Source organism: Phoenix dactylifera, chromosome 4 (genome assembly GCF_009389715.1).
Source record: "Phoenix dactylifera cultivar Barhee BC4 chromosome 4, palm_55x_up_171113_PBpolish2nd_filt_p, whole genome shotgun sequence".
Classification (NCBI taxonomy): Eukaryota; Viridiplantae; Streptophyta; class Magnoliopsida; order Arecales; family Arecaceae; genus Phoenix; species Phoenix dactylifera.
In genome coordinates this window covers 23812094-23828729 of record NC_052395.1, presented here as the reverse complement: position 1 = coordinate 23828729, position 16636 = coordinate 23812094, and the positions used below count along the sequence as shown (strand labels likewise).

The window sequence follows — 16636 nt, the reverse complement described above, 5'->3', positions numbered from 1 at the left end:
GAGTCCAGGGAGTACTTTTGTCCCTCTTTTCCGCAAGTTGAATGGAATCCTGTTGTTCATACATAGTTTTTTAAGCCCACCTATGTTGACCAACAACCTTTCCTCAGGTCTAACAAACCACTCCTTTCATTTATTTTTGCTAGAACCAGTACTCCTTTCATTTTCTTCCACAAAGATTGCGCGTATTGTACCAAAAAAAAAAGAGCGGGTGTTTGTATTTGCTATTTATTTAGCATGGAACTTGACTGGGACAAACATAAGATTTAGATTGCAAATTTTACAAACATGAGAACACCTGCCGATCTTATGGTGGGCATTCCAGCTTCCAGGACCCTCGTGGATTGTTTCTGGTTTGAGTAGGAAAAATCATGAATGCCGAGATACAAATGCAATTTGGCAAGGCAATTGCATCTGGTCTTTAACACCTATTTATTGATCGAATCCATGTAGCCATGCCACTGGACTGAACCCTAATTCGCCATAATCTAACTGGTCATATTGGGCGAACGCTGCCTCACAGTGGCATCCTCGTCGGCATGGTAAATCGCAAAATAAAACGACGACCAGGTCGACCGCTGCTGCTCTTAGTCGTCTCTCGTTCCCAAGGCATTTCCAGCTTCCTCCGAACGCGTCGCCTCCCAGTTCCCTCTAGCTCGCACCCTGTTTCCACAGCCAGGCATACCTAACACCTTTAATTTGCTCTGTCGTGGCCAGAAGCACTGGGTTGCCGCTGTAACCGTAGTCCATGGTATCATTTCGCCAAGTTTCCCTCCCTTTCTTCCTATGCCTTCTCTTCCTCATATTCCTTTCCCCTCCCACTGCCGGCGATCCCGTCGACACACAGTGTGGCAGCACCGGCAAGTACACCGCCAACAACACTTATGAGACCAACCTCAACCTCCTCCTCGGTTCCCTCGCCTCCAACACTTCTCTCTCCGGTGGCTTCCTCAACGCCACCGTCGGCCAGATCCCCGACCAAATCTACGGCCTCGCCATGTGCCGCGGCGACACCAACGCCTCGATCTGCCGCTCCTGCCTCAGCGACGCAATCCAAGACGCCCCCCAGCTCTGCCCGTACAACCAAGGCGCCATCGTATACTACGATGACTGCCTCCTTCGCTACTCCAACCTGCGCTTCTTCTCGACCGTCGACACCTCGGTGCGGGATATCCAGTCGAACGTCGACAACATGACCGACCCCAGCCGGTTCGACAAGATTGTGGACGAGCTTATGAGCGCGATCACCGATTGGGCTGTCTCCAACTCGACGAGGAGGTTCGCCACCGGCTGATGGTGAATTCCACCAAGGCTCCTTTTCCTGAGATATATGGTATGGTGCAGTGCACACAGGACCTGTCGCCAAGCCAGTGCCAGCAGTGCCTCCAAAATATCCTTGACCCAAGACCGACACAGCTAGAGGGGAAGGAGGGAGGGAGGGTGTTCACAGCGAGCTGCAATTTTAGGTACGAAATATACAAGATCTTCGACGGGGCACCGTCGCTAAGACTTGGGGGGGCCGCTGGAGAACGCACCACCTACCAAAACACCAGAGGAAGACGGTAAGGGGAGTAGCCGACCGGTGCTAGTGAACTAGTGAAACTAGTTTATCGACGGTGACTTATTAGGGAATAGATGAGTCCTTCCTACTCTGTTTGACATCCAATCATTTCTAATCTGTTTACTAACATCCTATCAATTTGAGTTTTATGGCTACATTTTCTTTTTGTTTTTTTTGGCTAAATGCATGTTTCTACATAATTTAGTTGAGAAGTGATGGGTGATTTAAAGTAAAACTTTTTTCATGTATATCCTCTAAAATATATAAAAATTCTCATAAAATTGTTATTTATTTGTGTATCCTCATAAAATACATATTTTGTATGTATATTCTTTTTTAACTTTTTTTTATATATGTATCCATACTAGTGAACACCGTTAAAAAATAAACGATTTAAAATTGAAATGGCTGAAATATCTTTACAGGTAGACATGCAAAAAAAAATAAAATAAAAAATTATATGAATATAGATGCAATAACAACTTTAACAGGGTATTCATGCAATTATGCATATTTAGGAGGGTATACACTTATAAAAAATTATTAAAAAATTATCAAAATCTAGTAAAGATAATTCATTAATAAAAAATAATAAAAATTATTAAATCATGTTAATATCAACTCTTATAGAATAAATTATTTTGCTCTTATGAAATTCTTGCCTCAAAAACAAACAATAACTTAATATTTACAAATCACTAAAAAATATTTTACTAATCTAAACATTTTTAATTAATTTAAATTTAATATGTTTTAATCTTTTAAAAATAATGAAGAATATGTAGATGTCATAGATACAATAATAATAATTATTTTCAAAATCAAATGAAGAATAACATTACAAAAATGATCACCTCATATTCCAACTTGACTAAGTCAATATCTTAAAAAAAAAATTGACAATGTGACTCAATCTTTTTTTGACTTGTCCATCCAACTGAATCATAAAAGACTTGGCAAATTTCAACCAAGTTTTAATTTTTTTAATAATTTTTTGAATATATATCCTTCTAAATATGAGAAATTGCATGAATATCCTCATAAAGTTGTTATTTGTGTGCATACCTTACATCTTTCTTTTGCATATCTATCCATAAAGATATTTCAGTCATTTTATTTTTTAGCGACATTAAATGGTTTAGGTATATATGCAAAAAAGAAAAAAAAGAATATATATGCAAATAGTAATTTTATAAGGGTATTTATATAATTTCGTATATTTATGAGGGTATACATACAAAAAACCCTTTAAAGTAACAGTAAAGATCAACTCTTCCTTATTGGCCTCTAGTGAAAAAAAAAGAAAGCAATATTATATAAGCAATAGAGCAAGGCACTAATGCTTGGTGTTGTAATATACAAGGGTTATTTCCACAAACCAGCGAAAGTAAATAACCTTTCTTTAATTTAAGGGTTTGCCAGCTAGCACCAGTATATCATCGTTTGATCAAAGGTAGTTCACACTATCATAATTGCACCAAATTAACACTTCCATAGGATCACATGCTGATTACTAACCTAGGAGCACGAAAAGTTTGCACATGGATTTCTTTTAAATGGCAATCCATTTTGGAACCCTAGTTCTGCTTCACACCTAACTCACTTGAGTTGGGATCCTCTATGGTGCATGTTTTGCACCAGAGAGAACTGTACAACCCTCAATCACTGCCATGACATCCTATCATAGAGACAAATGACTGTTTAGCATCCAATAGTGATGTACAACATTTGGAATGCAACACGATGCCATATTTGATAGTTGTCTATCTCTACAATCAAATGACATGGCAATGATCGAGGACTATTCAACTGTCTATGTTGTAAAACATTCACCACAAAGTATCCAAACTCAATCCACTTATCTGAGACACTCTAGTCAACAAGCCTGCCAGACAAGAATCATAAGGTTTATAGGGCAAATACTAATAAAAGCTTTCCAACAATATGACCGGCCTCAATTGCCATACATGCCACAAACATTTGTAACACACAATAAAGATGCACTAATATGATGTACGTCTTAATCAATGGCTCCATGTCTTGTTATCGTCAATGTGCTATGTTGATATAGGAATGCAGATGAAAGTGGTCATTTATCCATGCAGGAAAGAAGAACAAGGTCATCGGTATGGTCCTTGCTATTGCGATACCTCTAGCAACTGCATTCATGCTTATCTCCATAATTTGCATTTGTTTCTCGACGAGGAGGAAGCCATTGGTAAAGTTACCATGTAAGTAACCCATGAATTAAATGCTTTCTATTGTTTCACAAAATATCCGGTCTTTACATTTTTGTTGGAGAGCTTGAGCAAGTTCTACCAAGAGGGAAAAAGGATGAAATCTTAGGTGAAGTAACTATAGAAGTTATGACCAGAAAGGTTTACTGTAAGCAATAAAAAGTGCGCATTGCTTGATTATTATTTCAATGGCCTTTAATAAGCCTGTAATAACTAGGTCCAGCAGTCCACAAGTCGCTGCCTTTAGAGGCAACGACTTATATATTGGTCTTGATTTAGAGTTGTTTTGGTTTAATTAAGCAACATCATCTTCCAAATTTTTTTTTCTGGTCCAATTATATCATCTTGTTATCATTATTTGTAAGATTCAAAAGCATTTTTTTATAATTGTATCAAAATTCCGTGCACTTTCAGTAGATGGGAGTCACCCGGAGGAAATCGTAAGTGTCGATTCCCTATTACTTGATATATCTACACTACGATTTGCAACAGCTAACTTTTCTGAAGAGAACAAACTTGGAGAAGGTGGCTTTGGTGCAGTTTACAAGGTATCATGGTAGCCTATTGCATCAAATTCTTTATATCTAATCTCAATAGAATTGTACTCCAATATAAAAATTTATCATACGTAATCTTCTTGATCCAAATCAGTTCTATATTTATCTTTAATTTCTTCTGGTTCTATATAATTCCTGTTAACCTTATAATTCTGTATAGGGACTACTATCTGATGGACGAGAAATAGCAGTGAAGAGGTTATCAGCTAGTTCATCACAAGGATTCAGAGAGCTGAGAAATGAGCTAGTTTTAGTTGCAAAACTCCAGCACAGGAATCTTGTAAGGCTTCTGGGTGTTTGCTTGGAAGAACAAGAGAAGTTGATTGTTTATGAATATGTGCCTAACAGAAGTCTGGACAACATTCTTTTTGGTATAATTTCTTCATCCACTCAAAACTGACCATCTTTAGAAACGTATGCAGCGACCATAATATAGTTGAACTATAACTTAATACTGAACCTCCAACTTTGGTGTTTGTTTAAATGTAGGCTCTCCTCTTCCAACTAAATCTAGTTGTGTTTCTAGTGTAACCCTTTTGTTAGTGCAGAAGAAACAAATGTCTGACCATCTTATGTTCAAGCCCTCTTTGGACTTACTCTAATATGTATTGCCTTAATTGATCATTCTTAATTGATTATCAAGTTTGTATGATATAGATCCTGAGAAGCGTGAACAGCTAAACTGGGAGAAAAGGAACAAGATCATTGGCGGGATTGCTCGAGGCCTACAGTACCTGCACGAAGAATCTCAATTAAAAATTATACATCGGGATTTAAAAGCCAGCAATATCTTATTAGATGCAGATTTGAACCCAAAGATTTCAGACTTTGGTTTGGCTAGGCTTTTTGGTGGAGACCAAAGTCAGTGCACCACGAACCAAGTTGTTGGAACATTGTAAGTAGAAATCTTGAATAACCTAAGCATTCTCTATCTGAAAGAATTACCTATGCATTCCAGTGATGGTTGATTAAAGAGTATTTTAAATAATATACTCATTTTATTACAGTGGGTATATGGCACCGGAGTATGTCGTGCATGGGCAGTTTTCTATCAAGTCAGATGTATACAGCTTTGGTGTTCTGGTTTTAGAGATCGTTACAGGCAGAAAAAATAGTGATTGTTCTAATTCTGAATATGTTGAAGATACAGTGAGCTATGTGAGTTTTCAATTGCATAAAAACAACTGTTGTTCTGTCTCAGATGACTGAATAAATTTATTTCATGCAGGTATGGGAGCGGTGGGTCAAAGGAACAATTTTGGAGATATTGGACCCATCTTTAGGCAACCATTGTCCAAGAGGCGAAGTGTTAAGATGTGTTCAGATTGGCTTATTGTGCGTCCAGAAAAATCCATCTGATAGACCCAATATGTTACAAGTTGTTGTGATGCTCAGCAGTATCTCTGTGTCTCTCCCGGCTCCTTCTAGACCAGCATTTTGCATTGGAAAGAGTGGCATTGATTCATATGCTCATTCAAATGAAGTTGATTTATCTAGAGGTACGCATGACAAATCTTCAAGCAAGTTAATACCAGTGTCACCAAATGAGGTGTCGACTACAGAACTTGAACCTAGATAAATGTATGAAGGTAAGCAGAAGAAGGTTGATGAATATCTTGAACAATTATGGTCTTTCTTCAAAATTATAAAGATTTTTCATCATGGATGTAACACCTGCATTTTTTATCAGACCCTCAGAAACAATGGAAATCCAATGTGTGTGCCTTATGTCTGCCCATTCTCTTACAAGACAATCTATTACTTGATTTCCTTTATTTCCATGTTTACTTATCTTCCAGAATTTAAACAAAGTTCAAGAAAATGATGTATAGAGAATGAGGACATAAACCTAATCTCAAGCAAAATTACCAAAGAATGGTAGTGGATACACAATTGCAAATCCAAATAGACAAGAGAAGGAAAGTGCATAAAAGCAAAGATGATCTTTGCTCTAATTTAATTGGGCAATTAAAAGTATGAACTACAGCAACCTAAGAGCCGAGGAAAGAGACCAGAGGAAAATGTCGTTTGTCCTGATAGAACTATTATACTAATCACTAGGCATGATAAGAGGACTTGAAGAAACTCTGATCACTCTGTTTTAGAAGAACTAACAATCCCTCATTATTTTATAGCATTTTGTCACCTTGTTAGCACCAAAAAATAAAGGTACCAAGACAAATTTTACTACCACATAATAAACATCTTAAAAGTTAGTAAATTTAAGAAACTGTAATCTAATGGAAAAACTTATAAACATCATAAGCAATTCAGTCATATTGGCCTAGTCAACAATCAAGTTATGAAGTCAAAGGAGTAATCTGTAAGGTGTACCAGGAAGCAAGCACATTATTTTTGCAAGTTTATGATTTTGTTCTGTATTCCGATGATTCCATTATGAGAAGCTCATCCTTTGACACCATGTCTCTAGGTATGTCATGCTTTAAACCTTAGTTGCCAAAACTGGGAGTAGATGCAGAAATGGATACAAGCAAATGAATTTTAAAAAAATTGAAGGAAATACATAGGAAGTGAGTACCCATTCGAGTTTCTGGGGAATTTATGAAGCAGGGAAGTAACCCTCAGTAGAAATTTCCCATGACCAAGTCTTAGTCTATGTTTACATCACTCAACCTCCTCAAACAAGTGCAATTACCCAATATGCATATTTGCAGCAATCGAAAGCTAGTGGCTACATGTAGACGTGAATTCACCAGCTTCTTCCTAAAGTAAATAAGAAGAAATATTGTTTCATCAACATTACTGTAATGGCTGTGCATCCTCAGACTGGTAATCAAGTTTCAGCAAATGTGAATATAAGGGCTAACCTTTTATGTTATTATTCCAATACTAATTAAGAGGTCTTCTGCTCTAGTCATGAGTATATTGGTAGTCGCACTGCCTGAATTTTCCAAATAACAAAAATGGGTGCCTCCCTTCCCCTGTTAATCACCATCACTGAATTAAATTTTTGACCCACTCTTACAATATCGGAGTCGCTAAGTCTTTTATCTGTCTTCTTCCAAGGATTAGAAAGGCTGTCACATCATTGGTTGTACCCTGTCCAAATAACAAAAATGGGTGCCTCCCCTCCCTTGTTAATCACCATCACTGTATTAAATTTTTGACCCACTCTTGAAATATCGGAGTCGCTAAGTCTTTTATCTTCTTCTTCCAAGGATTAGAAAGGCTGTCACATCATTGGTTGTACCCTGTAAGATATTGAAATCATCAGTAAAAGCAAAGAATTGCAGTTCTAGCAACATTTAGAATCTAATATTCATGACTCGTTGGGTTCCAAGGCAATGTTGCCGATGCTTCTTTCTTGGAAAGTTCTTTCTACTACTTTTTGCTTTTTTCCGTCATTACCACGGTTTATGGCCTTGCGACCATTGCAGAACTTTTCTATTGCAGATGCTAAGGCATAAACTGCTAGACCACCAACAGAACTTCCAAGGTAACCTCGAACCTTTGCTCTCCTCCTAATCCTTCAACAAAACCTAGGTGAAATCCTGGACTGGGCCTATGGCCTTGCTCTCTGTTGAGGCAGTATCGGCCTTCTAGCATGTTCAACATGCCTAAAAACCACATCTCAGGATCCCACATGGAAATGGTGCAATTTATCACGTATGATGATCGCCACCTGTACTACATGATCACAATTTTATTACAAAAATTGGATGATCCCAAATATGTTCGCAAGTGAGGCTGCAGTCAAGCAAAACGATTAGATCAGGAACTGGGAAAGATAATAATTGTGATTTCTTAATAAGCAGTAATTGTTTATGTGTTTCTATTTTGTCAAAATTCCTTCTACCAAAGGCAACAAAGAACTCATCTGGGCAACCCCAGCCTTTTGTAAGTTTGAATATATGCATGAGAGCACAGTGGTGGTCGGTTGGCACCTTAAAATAATTACAAACCCAGCAAATTTCCTGCCCAGAGTATGCTCCACCCATGTTTTGGATTCCAATTACACACATATGCATTTCTGGAACATAGAATTCCGGTTGTAGAGGAGGCCAAGCAACAAACAACACTAAGCATTACCCATGATATATTTTGGGCATATCTCCTTGCTACTTAACAATTCATGAAAAGAACAGTCATGTAATTAACAAGCAAAAAAGAAACATGTCTTCAATGAATGAGAGCCAACGAAAATGAAATCTTGAATCTTTGGCTTCACTAACATGATGAAGAAATAAATTGTACCTGGTAAAGAATAACCGTGCGGTGCAGTGCATTTTCGTGTGGCAAAGATGTTCTTCGCAACTGCATTGCTTCTGAGCATCGCTGTCTCTGAGAACAGGATCTCCTCCTGGCTGTTGACATGCTCCTTCTTCCCTTAACGCAGGCAAAGCTAAGATTTCAAGAGATGCTTTTTATAATCAAAGAAATGCAACTTCTTTAATTCAAAAAGGTCCGGCTGTTGAGATGCCCCTTCTTCCCTTAACGCAGGAAAAGCTAAGATTTCAAGAAACGCTTCCCATAATCAAAGAAATGCAACTTCTCTAATTCAAAAAGGTCTGGATGTTGAGATGCTCCTTCTTCCATTAACGCAGGCAAAGCTAAGATTTCAAGAAACGCCTCCCATTATCAAAGACATGCAACTTATTTAATTCAAAAAGGTCTGGATGTTGATATGCTCCTTCTCCCCTTAACGCAGGCAAAGCTAAGATTTCAAGAAACGCTTCCCATAATCAAAGAAATGCAACTTCTTTAATTCAAAAAGGTCTGGATGTTGACGTGCTCCTTCTTCCCGTAACGCAGGCAAAGCTAAGATTTCACGAAAAGCTTCCCATTATCAAAGAAATGCAACTTCTTTAATTCAAGAAGGTCTGACGCCAAAGACAACGCAAGATATCAGGACTGATGAAGCATATCTATCATGTTCCTCAGACCAACAATATGTCGTACTAAAAGGGGGCTAGAAAAGACAATTGTTTCACAAGCCTAATCCAAATCGGAGAAATACAAAGAGGTTGGATTACCAACAGAAAAAGTAAAATAAAATAAAATAAAATAAAGAAATCCAGGTCAACAGTGTGAAGAAGGAGAACAATAAATCTAAATTTCAAGAAAATAAAAAATCCAGGAAAGAGGGGAAGGTGAAGAGAAAAAGCAGAAGAACAATATAAGAGAAGAAGCAACGGTTGGATCAAGAAGAGGTCAGAGAGATGATGTTTCGCCTACCGTCGCCATCGGGGGTAGGACACCGGAGATCTTCGATTTTAAAGGGTTCGAAGGAAGGAGAATGTTGAGCTCAATCGTTCGAAGTCACGGTAGGTTTTCCTCTTCCTCCACCGACGGTGGGATGTGGGAGAGAGAGAGACCGCGGCGGTAGAGTCCACTCGATATTTTGAAATTTAGGATGCACCGAAAATGCCCCAACCAAGGATACAATTTATAAGTTTGGTTCAAGAACATAAAGTTGTGCGTGTGTGCAGGGGCGGCCCAATACATTTGGGAGTCTAAGGCGAATCCAATAAATGAGGCTTTTTTTTTAATAATAAATTTTTTAATAAATATAAAATACTTAAAAAATGATATAAAAATAGATAGCTATTAAGTACACTATTTCAACGAAGATGCATGAATCTAACAAAAACAGACAAAAAACCTTTTTAATTTAATATAATTCTTCAATGGGAGCACAGAAAAATAATTATCCTAAAAGAAGGGCCATGAAACTGATTAAATAACTGAGATAATGCTTGACAATACTGTTTACCCCGTCGAGCAAGAGCAGAGTAGAAAAAGGTCATCCCATGGCACTTCATGGCCAAGGTAAAAAAAAGAATTTGTCCAGGAAGGGGCCTCCTATAAAAGAAAGTAGGGGCATTATGGGAAATTTACTCCATCTAATTAATAAAAGTCCCATCCCACCATCTCCCCTTCAAGTGAGTACCCAAGCAGCGACTGCAACATCACACAGCAGCCATTGAACCCCCTCCCTCCTTTTCTCTCTGTACCACCCAAGAGGGAAGAGGGAAGAAGAAACCGACAGGAGAAAATTAAAAGAATCTCCACCCTCCAAGAAGTCCATTTCCAATCCCCCTTTCTTCCTGATGGCCCGGCTGGGTCAGGAGTAATGTCAGGGAAGGAAAACCAAGACCAAAACCAAAAAAGAGAAGGGATGAAAGATGAGAGTGGCTTCAGGCGTGTATCAAGCCAACCAAATCCCTTTCTTCCTGATGGCCCACTGCCCAGGCCAGCGCCCAGCTACGACTCTAGCTATTGGAGACGGATGGAAAAGGCAGAATGCTACAGATTAAATAAAAAAAGAAAAACTATGCAGTGGGGACCGTGGGATGGGGGCCTTCCGTGGGTCGGGGGCCTTAGGCGACCGCCTAAGTCGCCTAAGGCCCGAGCCGGCCCTGCGTGTGTGTGTGTGTGTGAGAGAGAGAGAGAGAGATGAAATTTTGGGTTCATTCTAAATTTTCCTCCAGAAAGATATAATAATATATCCAAAACATTAGTTGTTTCTTAAGATTGCTGGGAGTAGAAAATTATGAAAAGATACCCTACTCCCTACGTATGAAAATTATGCAGACAATAAGTGACTATAAATAAACAGGTTCGACATTTTGTATACGTACACATACTGATACACACATATAATGCACATTAAAAATAAATTAATAAAAATTCAAAAAATTGGATGATAAGAAAGATAAAGCTGTTTAAACTTGGCTCAAGTTGGACCTGAGCCTAACTTAAGCTATTCAAGGTCGGCTTGCATATGCTCAAAGCCCTGCTTTTGTTGAAATGAGTTAAGTTTCCCTATTGTTTTTGTAAATAACGCATTTCCAAATTTGACTCATTTATAAGTCAAGCTCCAAATTTTGTTGGAGCTCAGCTAACTTTCTAACTAAGCTAGGTCTGGACTAAGCTAAAAAGATAATCAACATAAACTCAATATGAGCCATTGCATTAGACCAGTGAAAAGTAATATATATGAGCCACTAATATTAATGGCCTAAGAGAAGGTGTTTCCAAGGCCCAATCATTAGTCTTCCACGAAGAAAGGGAAGAAAAAAAGGAAGAGGGAGAAACCAACAATGTAAAAAGAAAAAATGACTCAGCCAAATATTGATGATAAGGGAAAACAAGATACTCAACAGGAGCAATATATATATATATATATATATATATATATATATATATATATATATATATATATATATATATATATATATATATATATATATTCTTGTAAGCTTTTTATTCCATTGTTCAGATCATCCTCGGACTATTGCTTCATGCTGTAGGGCAAGAAAAGAAACTCAAGTTGCAATTCATACATTCAATCTATCATCAACCTCGCTGGAAAAGCTTGTCCTTGTTCTCATCAATGATCAAATATCCAAATATCCATGGAGTTTCTTAACGGGGCTCCATGTCGGTAATTGACATGTTGCATATAGTTAACAAGTCAGATGGAGTGGAATTGGTAGTTACATGTCTTTTGGATTTTTAGTCATGTGGGAGTTACATGTCTTTTGGGTTTTTAGTCATGTGGGAGTTACATAGAGTTATAAGGGATTTATTTAGAGGGAGTTATTTGAGATTTATTTAGGGTTATGAATGGTGTAATGACCAATTCAATTAGAAAGGTTAAAATACCATCTAATGATGCCTATAAATATCCATATACTCTAGTTGTTTTTTGGAATTAAGTGGAATACAAGTTATTCATGTGTGCCTAAAATTTTCTCCATTTTTCTTCCATAGAATAATTTGTGAGTGTGAATCCTCTTGATTTCCAACAAAGTGGTATCAGAGCCAAGACTTTTCTTGTGAGAAAAAGCGATGGCAAATGAAATGCTTCTGTTTCTAATGCCGCGGTTCACCAAGGATAACAATGAAAATTGGTGTGTATGTATGAAGGCAATCTTAGGATCTCAAGATTTGTGGGAGATCATTGACAAAGGCTACACGAAATCGGAGAATGAAGATTCCTTGACTCTAGCTCAAAAGGAGTCCTTACAAGCCACAGGAAAGAAGGATCGGAAGGCCATCATGATCATCCATCAATGTTTGGATGATGGCATGCTACAACGAGTTGCTAATGCAACTTCTTCGAAGCAAACTTGGGAGATTCTCCAAAACTTCTATCAAGGAGTTGACAAAGTCAAGAAGATTTGTCTTCAATCTTTGCGTGGTGAATTTGAAGCCTTACATATGAAAGAATCCAAATCAATCTCGGATTACTCTTCAAGGGTATTGACCTTCGTAAATCAACTGAGAAGGTACCGCAAAAATGTGAGTGATACGAGGGTTATTGAAAAAATCCTTCGTTCATTGGATCCCAAGTTCAATTTTATCGTTGTAGCCATTGAAGAGTCCAAAGATCTAGACTCCATGACAATCGATCAACTCATGGGGTCACTACAAGCTCATGAAGAGAAGGTTGTTAAGAAGCAAGAGACTTTAGAACAAATGTTACAAACAAAAGTCTCTTTGAAAGAAAAAGAAGATCGTAGTTGGAAAGGCGAAAGAGGTCGTGGACGTGGAAATGGACGTGGTAGAGGAAGAGGTGATCGTGGATCATTCAATAAAGAAGAAAAGAAGCAAGAATGGTATCAATCAAGAGGACGTGGAAGAGGAAACAATTCGAGATCAAATGGAGGGAGGTATGATAAATCTCAAATTCGTTGCTATAATTGTCAAATGTCAATCGTCAGCGTGTTGATGATTGAATTTTGTAAATGAATTGACAAATTAATAAAGTGTTATTTGGCATTATTCATCATTTCATCTTCAAATGAACTTTTATATATGATGAAGTCCTTAGGACTTATTTTATAATAAAGGAGGATTTATCTTCAAGTCCTTAAACCTGTTCGCGACCAAATGATATGCTGTTAATAGGACGACAACATTGTCGAGATTAGGTCGTTGTGAGACATATACGTTGGTTGTCCTCTTAACCAAGAAGTGTGGAGACACTGATATGACACATAGGTGAAGTGTAGGAGTACATTTCACTGAACGTGACCAATTTCGGAATGCTCTACTGTCAAGAGATATTCCGAGTGGATATGGATATAAGTATCCCTCAGACTTGAGATCACCACAGTGTAGGAGTGTGGTACCGAACTAGCAGAATTTCTAATTCTGGGACGGAAGGTTACTAGGTGCAGTTAAGTACTTGCGAAATCGGTGCGTGAGTCAAGATGGAATTGACCACTCCTGGAAATAGGAGATAATGCTTTGTGTTTAATTTAGCAAAACCTTGGCCAGGGTAATCCTTGTGATGAGTCACAAGATTTCTAAAGTTGATCACATAGTAATTCTCAACTTTATCTTGTCCTCTTAAAACACTTATAGCCTTTTGGTTGCACAACAAACTATAATGTCTTAGTTAAGTCAAACCCTTCATTTCCATATAGTCATATTTAAATAATATTGCTCTTGTGGTTGCACAACAAAGCAACATATTAAAATATGCCATAAGCATCTCTATGCACCAAGACAGTATAACATCAGTCCATTGCAAGCCTTGTGGTTGCACAAAAAACTAGCATGGATCTTGACATAATAATATCGAGGTATGAAAGAAGGATATCAGTAGCATTTTATCAACATTAAGCTTATCCATAATAGGCAATCAAACAATTGGCCAGGTAAGCAGGTGAGAGGCTCCCCTTACTCAGAGAGTAAGGTCCTAATTAAGTAACCACCTTTAGTGCTTTTCTAGACACCAATTAGATTAATTATTTTAGAATGAGTTAGCTCAAAGTTTTTCAACACTATGACTTAATATAATTTTTATTGAGGGTTTACTAGTCTCAAGTACATTCTATAATTGTAACATATGTGGAGTGATTGGTTATACCCCTATTTGATTTTGATGAGCTCAAAGCATTTGAGTATATTTTAAGTTATACTAATGAATTCAATCTAGAGTTTCAGGCAAATATATGTGAATTTATCTTTAAAAGCATCGAGCTGTTGTTCAAGATTATTCGGCTAAGTGTTGAACACAATTAAGCCAAAGTCTGAAGCTCGAGTCGACTCCGGAAGCTTGCGAGTCGACTCCAAGTGTTTCAGAGATTCTGGCACAAGCTCGAGTCGACTCCGGTACACTACGAGTCGACTCCGACTGAGAACTGACAGAAGGACAGAAAGTTGATTTTCAGACCCTGTCAGCGAGTCGACTCCAGAAGGGTTCGAGGCGACTCCGATGGTTGCCGAGTCGACTCCTAAGGGTAACAGAAGAAAGATAGAACGATGTATTTCAGACCCTGCAACCGAGTCGACTCCAGAAGGTTACGAATCGACTCCGAAGTTTGGCGAGTCGACTCCTAGTTACGTCCGAGTCGACTCTCAGAGGAAAGCAAGACTAAAAGTCAGAGAACCAACTTCGGGCTCTGAGAGCCGAGTCGACTCCAAGACGATCCGAGTCGACTCCGAGGCAGTTCAACTCCAAAGACAGAGGATCAGTTTTCGGGTTCTAAGTGTTGGAAACCCGCCCATGCCGCTGATATTTCAAATAAATTCAGATGGCAGCGGAATAGGCATAAGCGGGATCGACGTTCATCGCATGAACGTTGTTTCATGAACCGTTCGTAGTTAGGAAAGAATTAAAAACTTTTAAATTCATTAGAAGATCAGATCTTCACCTTGTGCGGGTAGATGATCACCGCAAACTGAAGTTCGTGGTCTAGGATGAAGGTTCGCTTGAAGCCGTTCAAGTGTCCGGCCTCTACGGGTATCCACACGAAGCAGTGATCCGATCAAAGCTCTCTTGTCTTCCCGGGGTGCTAGCTCCCTTGCAAAGACTTCTTTTGATGGCTGATTTCCTCCCTTTCAATCAACCCTTGATTGTGCTTGGGAGGAGGAAGAAGAAGGATGAACTCAAGGAAGAAGAACACAGCCTTTCTTTTCCCTGCGTTGGAAGAAGGATTGGAGGAAGAGGAGGCGGACAAGGCTCTCTTCTTTTCTTCTTCTTGTTGGCGGCTGAACCAAGGGAAAGGGAGAGGGTGGCGGCAGCAAGGAGAGGAGAGAGCACTTCTTCTATGCCCTAGGTGCCGCCCACAAGTCCCTTTTTTATAGACATGTGGAGCTCCTAACATTTAGGAGCTCTTGATGTCTTTCCTAAGAGGGGGCGCCGTCTCTTCTCCCTTCTCCACGTGGAAAGGGGAGGGGCTTATCCCCTTCCTCATGGTAAACCCTAATCCATATTAGGTAGGGATTGGAATGCCCTGATGTGATCAAGCCCTAATCCAATTAGGCTTAGCCCAAGGGTGAACCAATTTGGATCCAATTTAGGTAAGTCCTAATCCAATTAGAACTTAAAACAATTTTGACTCAATTGAACTCTTCAATCCTAATCCAATTAGGAGTCTTATTGATTCATTAGATTAATAATTAATTGTGACTTAAGAAACCCTAATCCAAATTAGGACATATTTAATTTTAGTCCTAATCCAATTAGGACTCTATTTGAATCCGAAGTCCTAATCCGATTAGGACTCTAGGAATCCTACTCCAAGTAGGAATCCAATTTTGATTCAAAACTCCTAATCTCATTAGGATTGCAGGAATCCTATTCCAAGTAGGAATCCCAGTCCTACTCCAACTAGGATTTCCAGTCCTAATCCAATTAGGATTCTAGGAATCCTACTCGAAGTAGGATTCATGTTTCAAGTCCAATTAATTAATTCCCTTTCCTTCTTCAACTTCTTATCAATCGAATTGATTACTCGTGATTCATAATCACTTTTCAACCATCGGATCGGTCAATACTTCTAGTGTGTGTGACCCCATAGGTTCTATTCTGACTGGTAGTGAGATATATTGTGATCTCTATCACTATATCATTGAAAACTCCTTTCAATGGGTTGGAACGATTCCAACTCAACTCATTAGGATTTATCGATCATCGAGATAATCCCTGTGAGTCCCACCATCCACCAGTGACACCTAGCAGCATGTAGTGACTACCCAGCAGAATGGAATGATGAACCTCTAGGTGCAGTTAACGTGTGATACAGTCCTACTATCGTGGATCCCTACAGGACGGAGGTCATGGACAACTCGTCAAACCCCATCGTCTGTCATATGTCAAGATTTATTCGACTCGAGTTCGATAGTGAAAAACTCTTTCTCCACTTTATATTACTGCCCTGGCCAAGGTCTTAGAACTCAGTCTAACAAATCACATAGGATCACTCCTCTTCTATCAAGGTCGATAGATTCCTTGTAGGTGCATACCCTACTCCTACAGTGAACCTACTGCAGCCAATCTACACTGCATGGACCCATATGGCTAG

At 38.7% G+C, this 16636-nt stretch overlaps 1 long non-coding RNA gene and 1 pseudogene across 1 annotated transcript; one reads left to right on the top strand and one right to left on the bottom strand.

Annotated features, from left to right (window-relative positions):
* Positions 1 to 474: 474 nt before the first annotated feature.
* Positions 475 to 6018, top strand: LOC113461220 (annotated as a pseudogene).
* Positions 6019 to 6714: 696 nt separating this feature from the next.
* LOC120110575 lies at positions 6715 to 9710 on the bottom strand. Its single transcript, XR_005511697.1, has 2 exons — positions 7181 to 9710; positions 6715 to 7076 (listed from the first exon to the last, which is right to left on the bottom strand). It is a non-coding gene; the product is annotated as an uncharacterized LOC120110575 (long non-coding RNA).
* Between the last annotated feature and the right edge of the window lie 6926 nt (positions 9711 to 16636).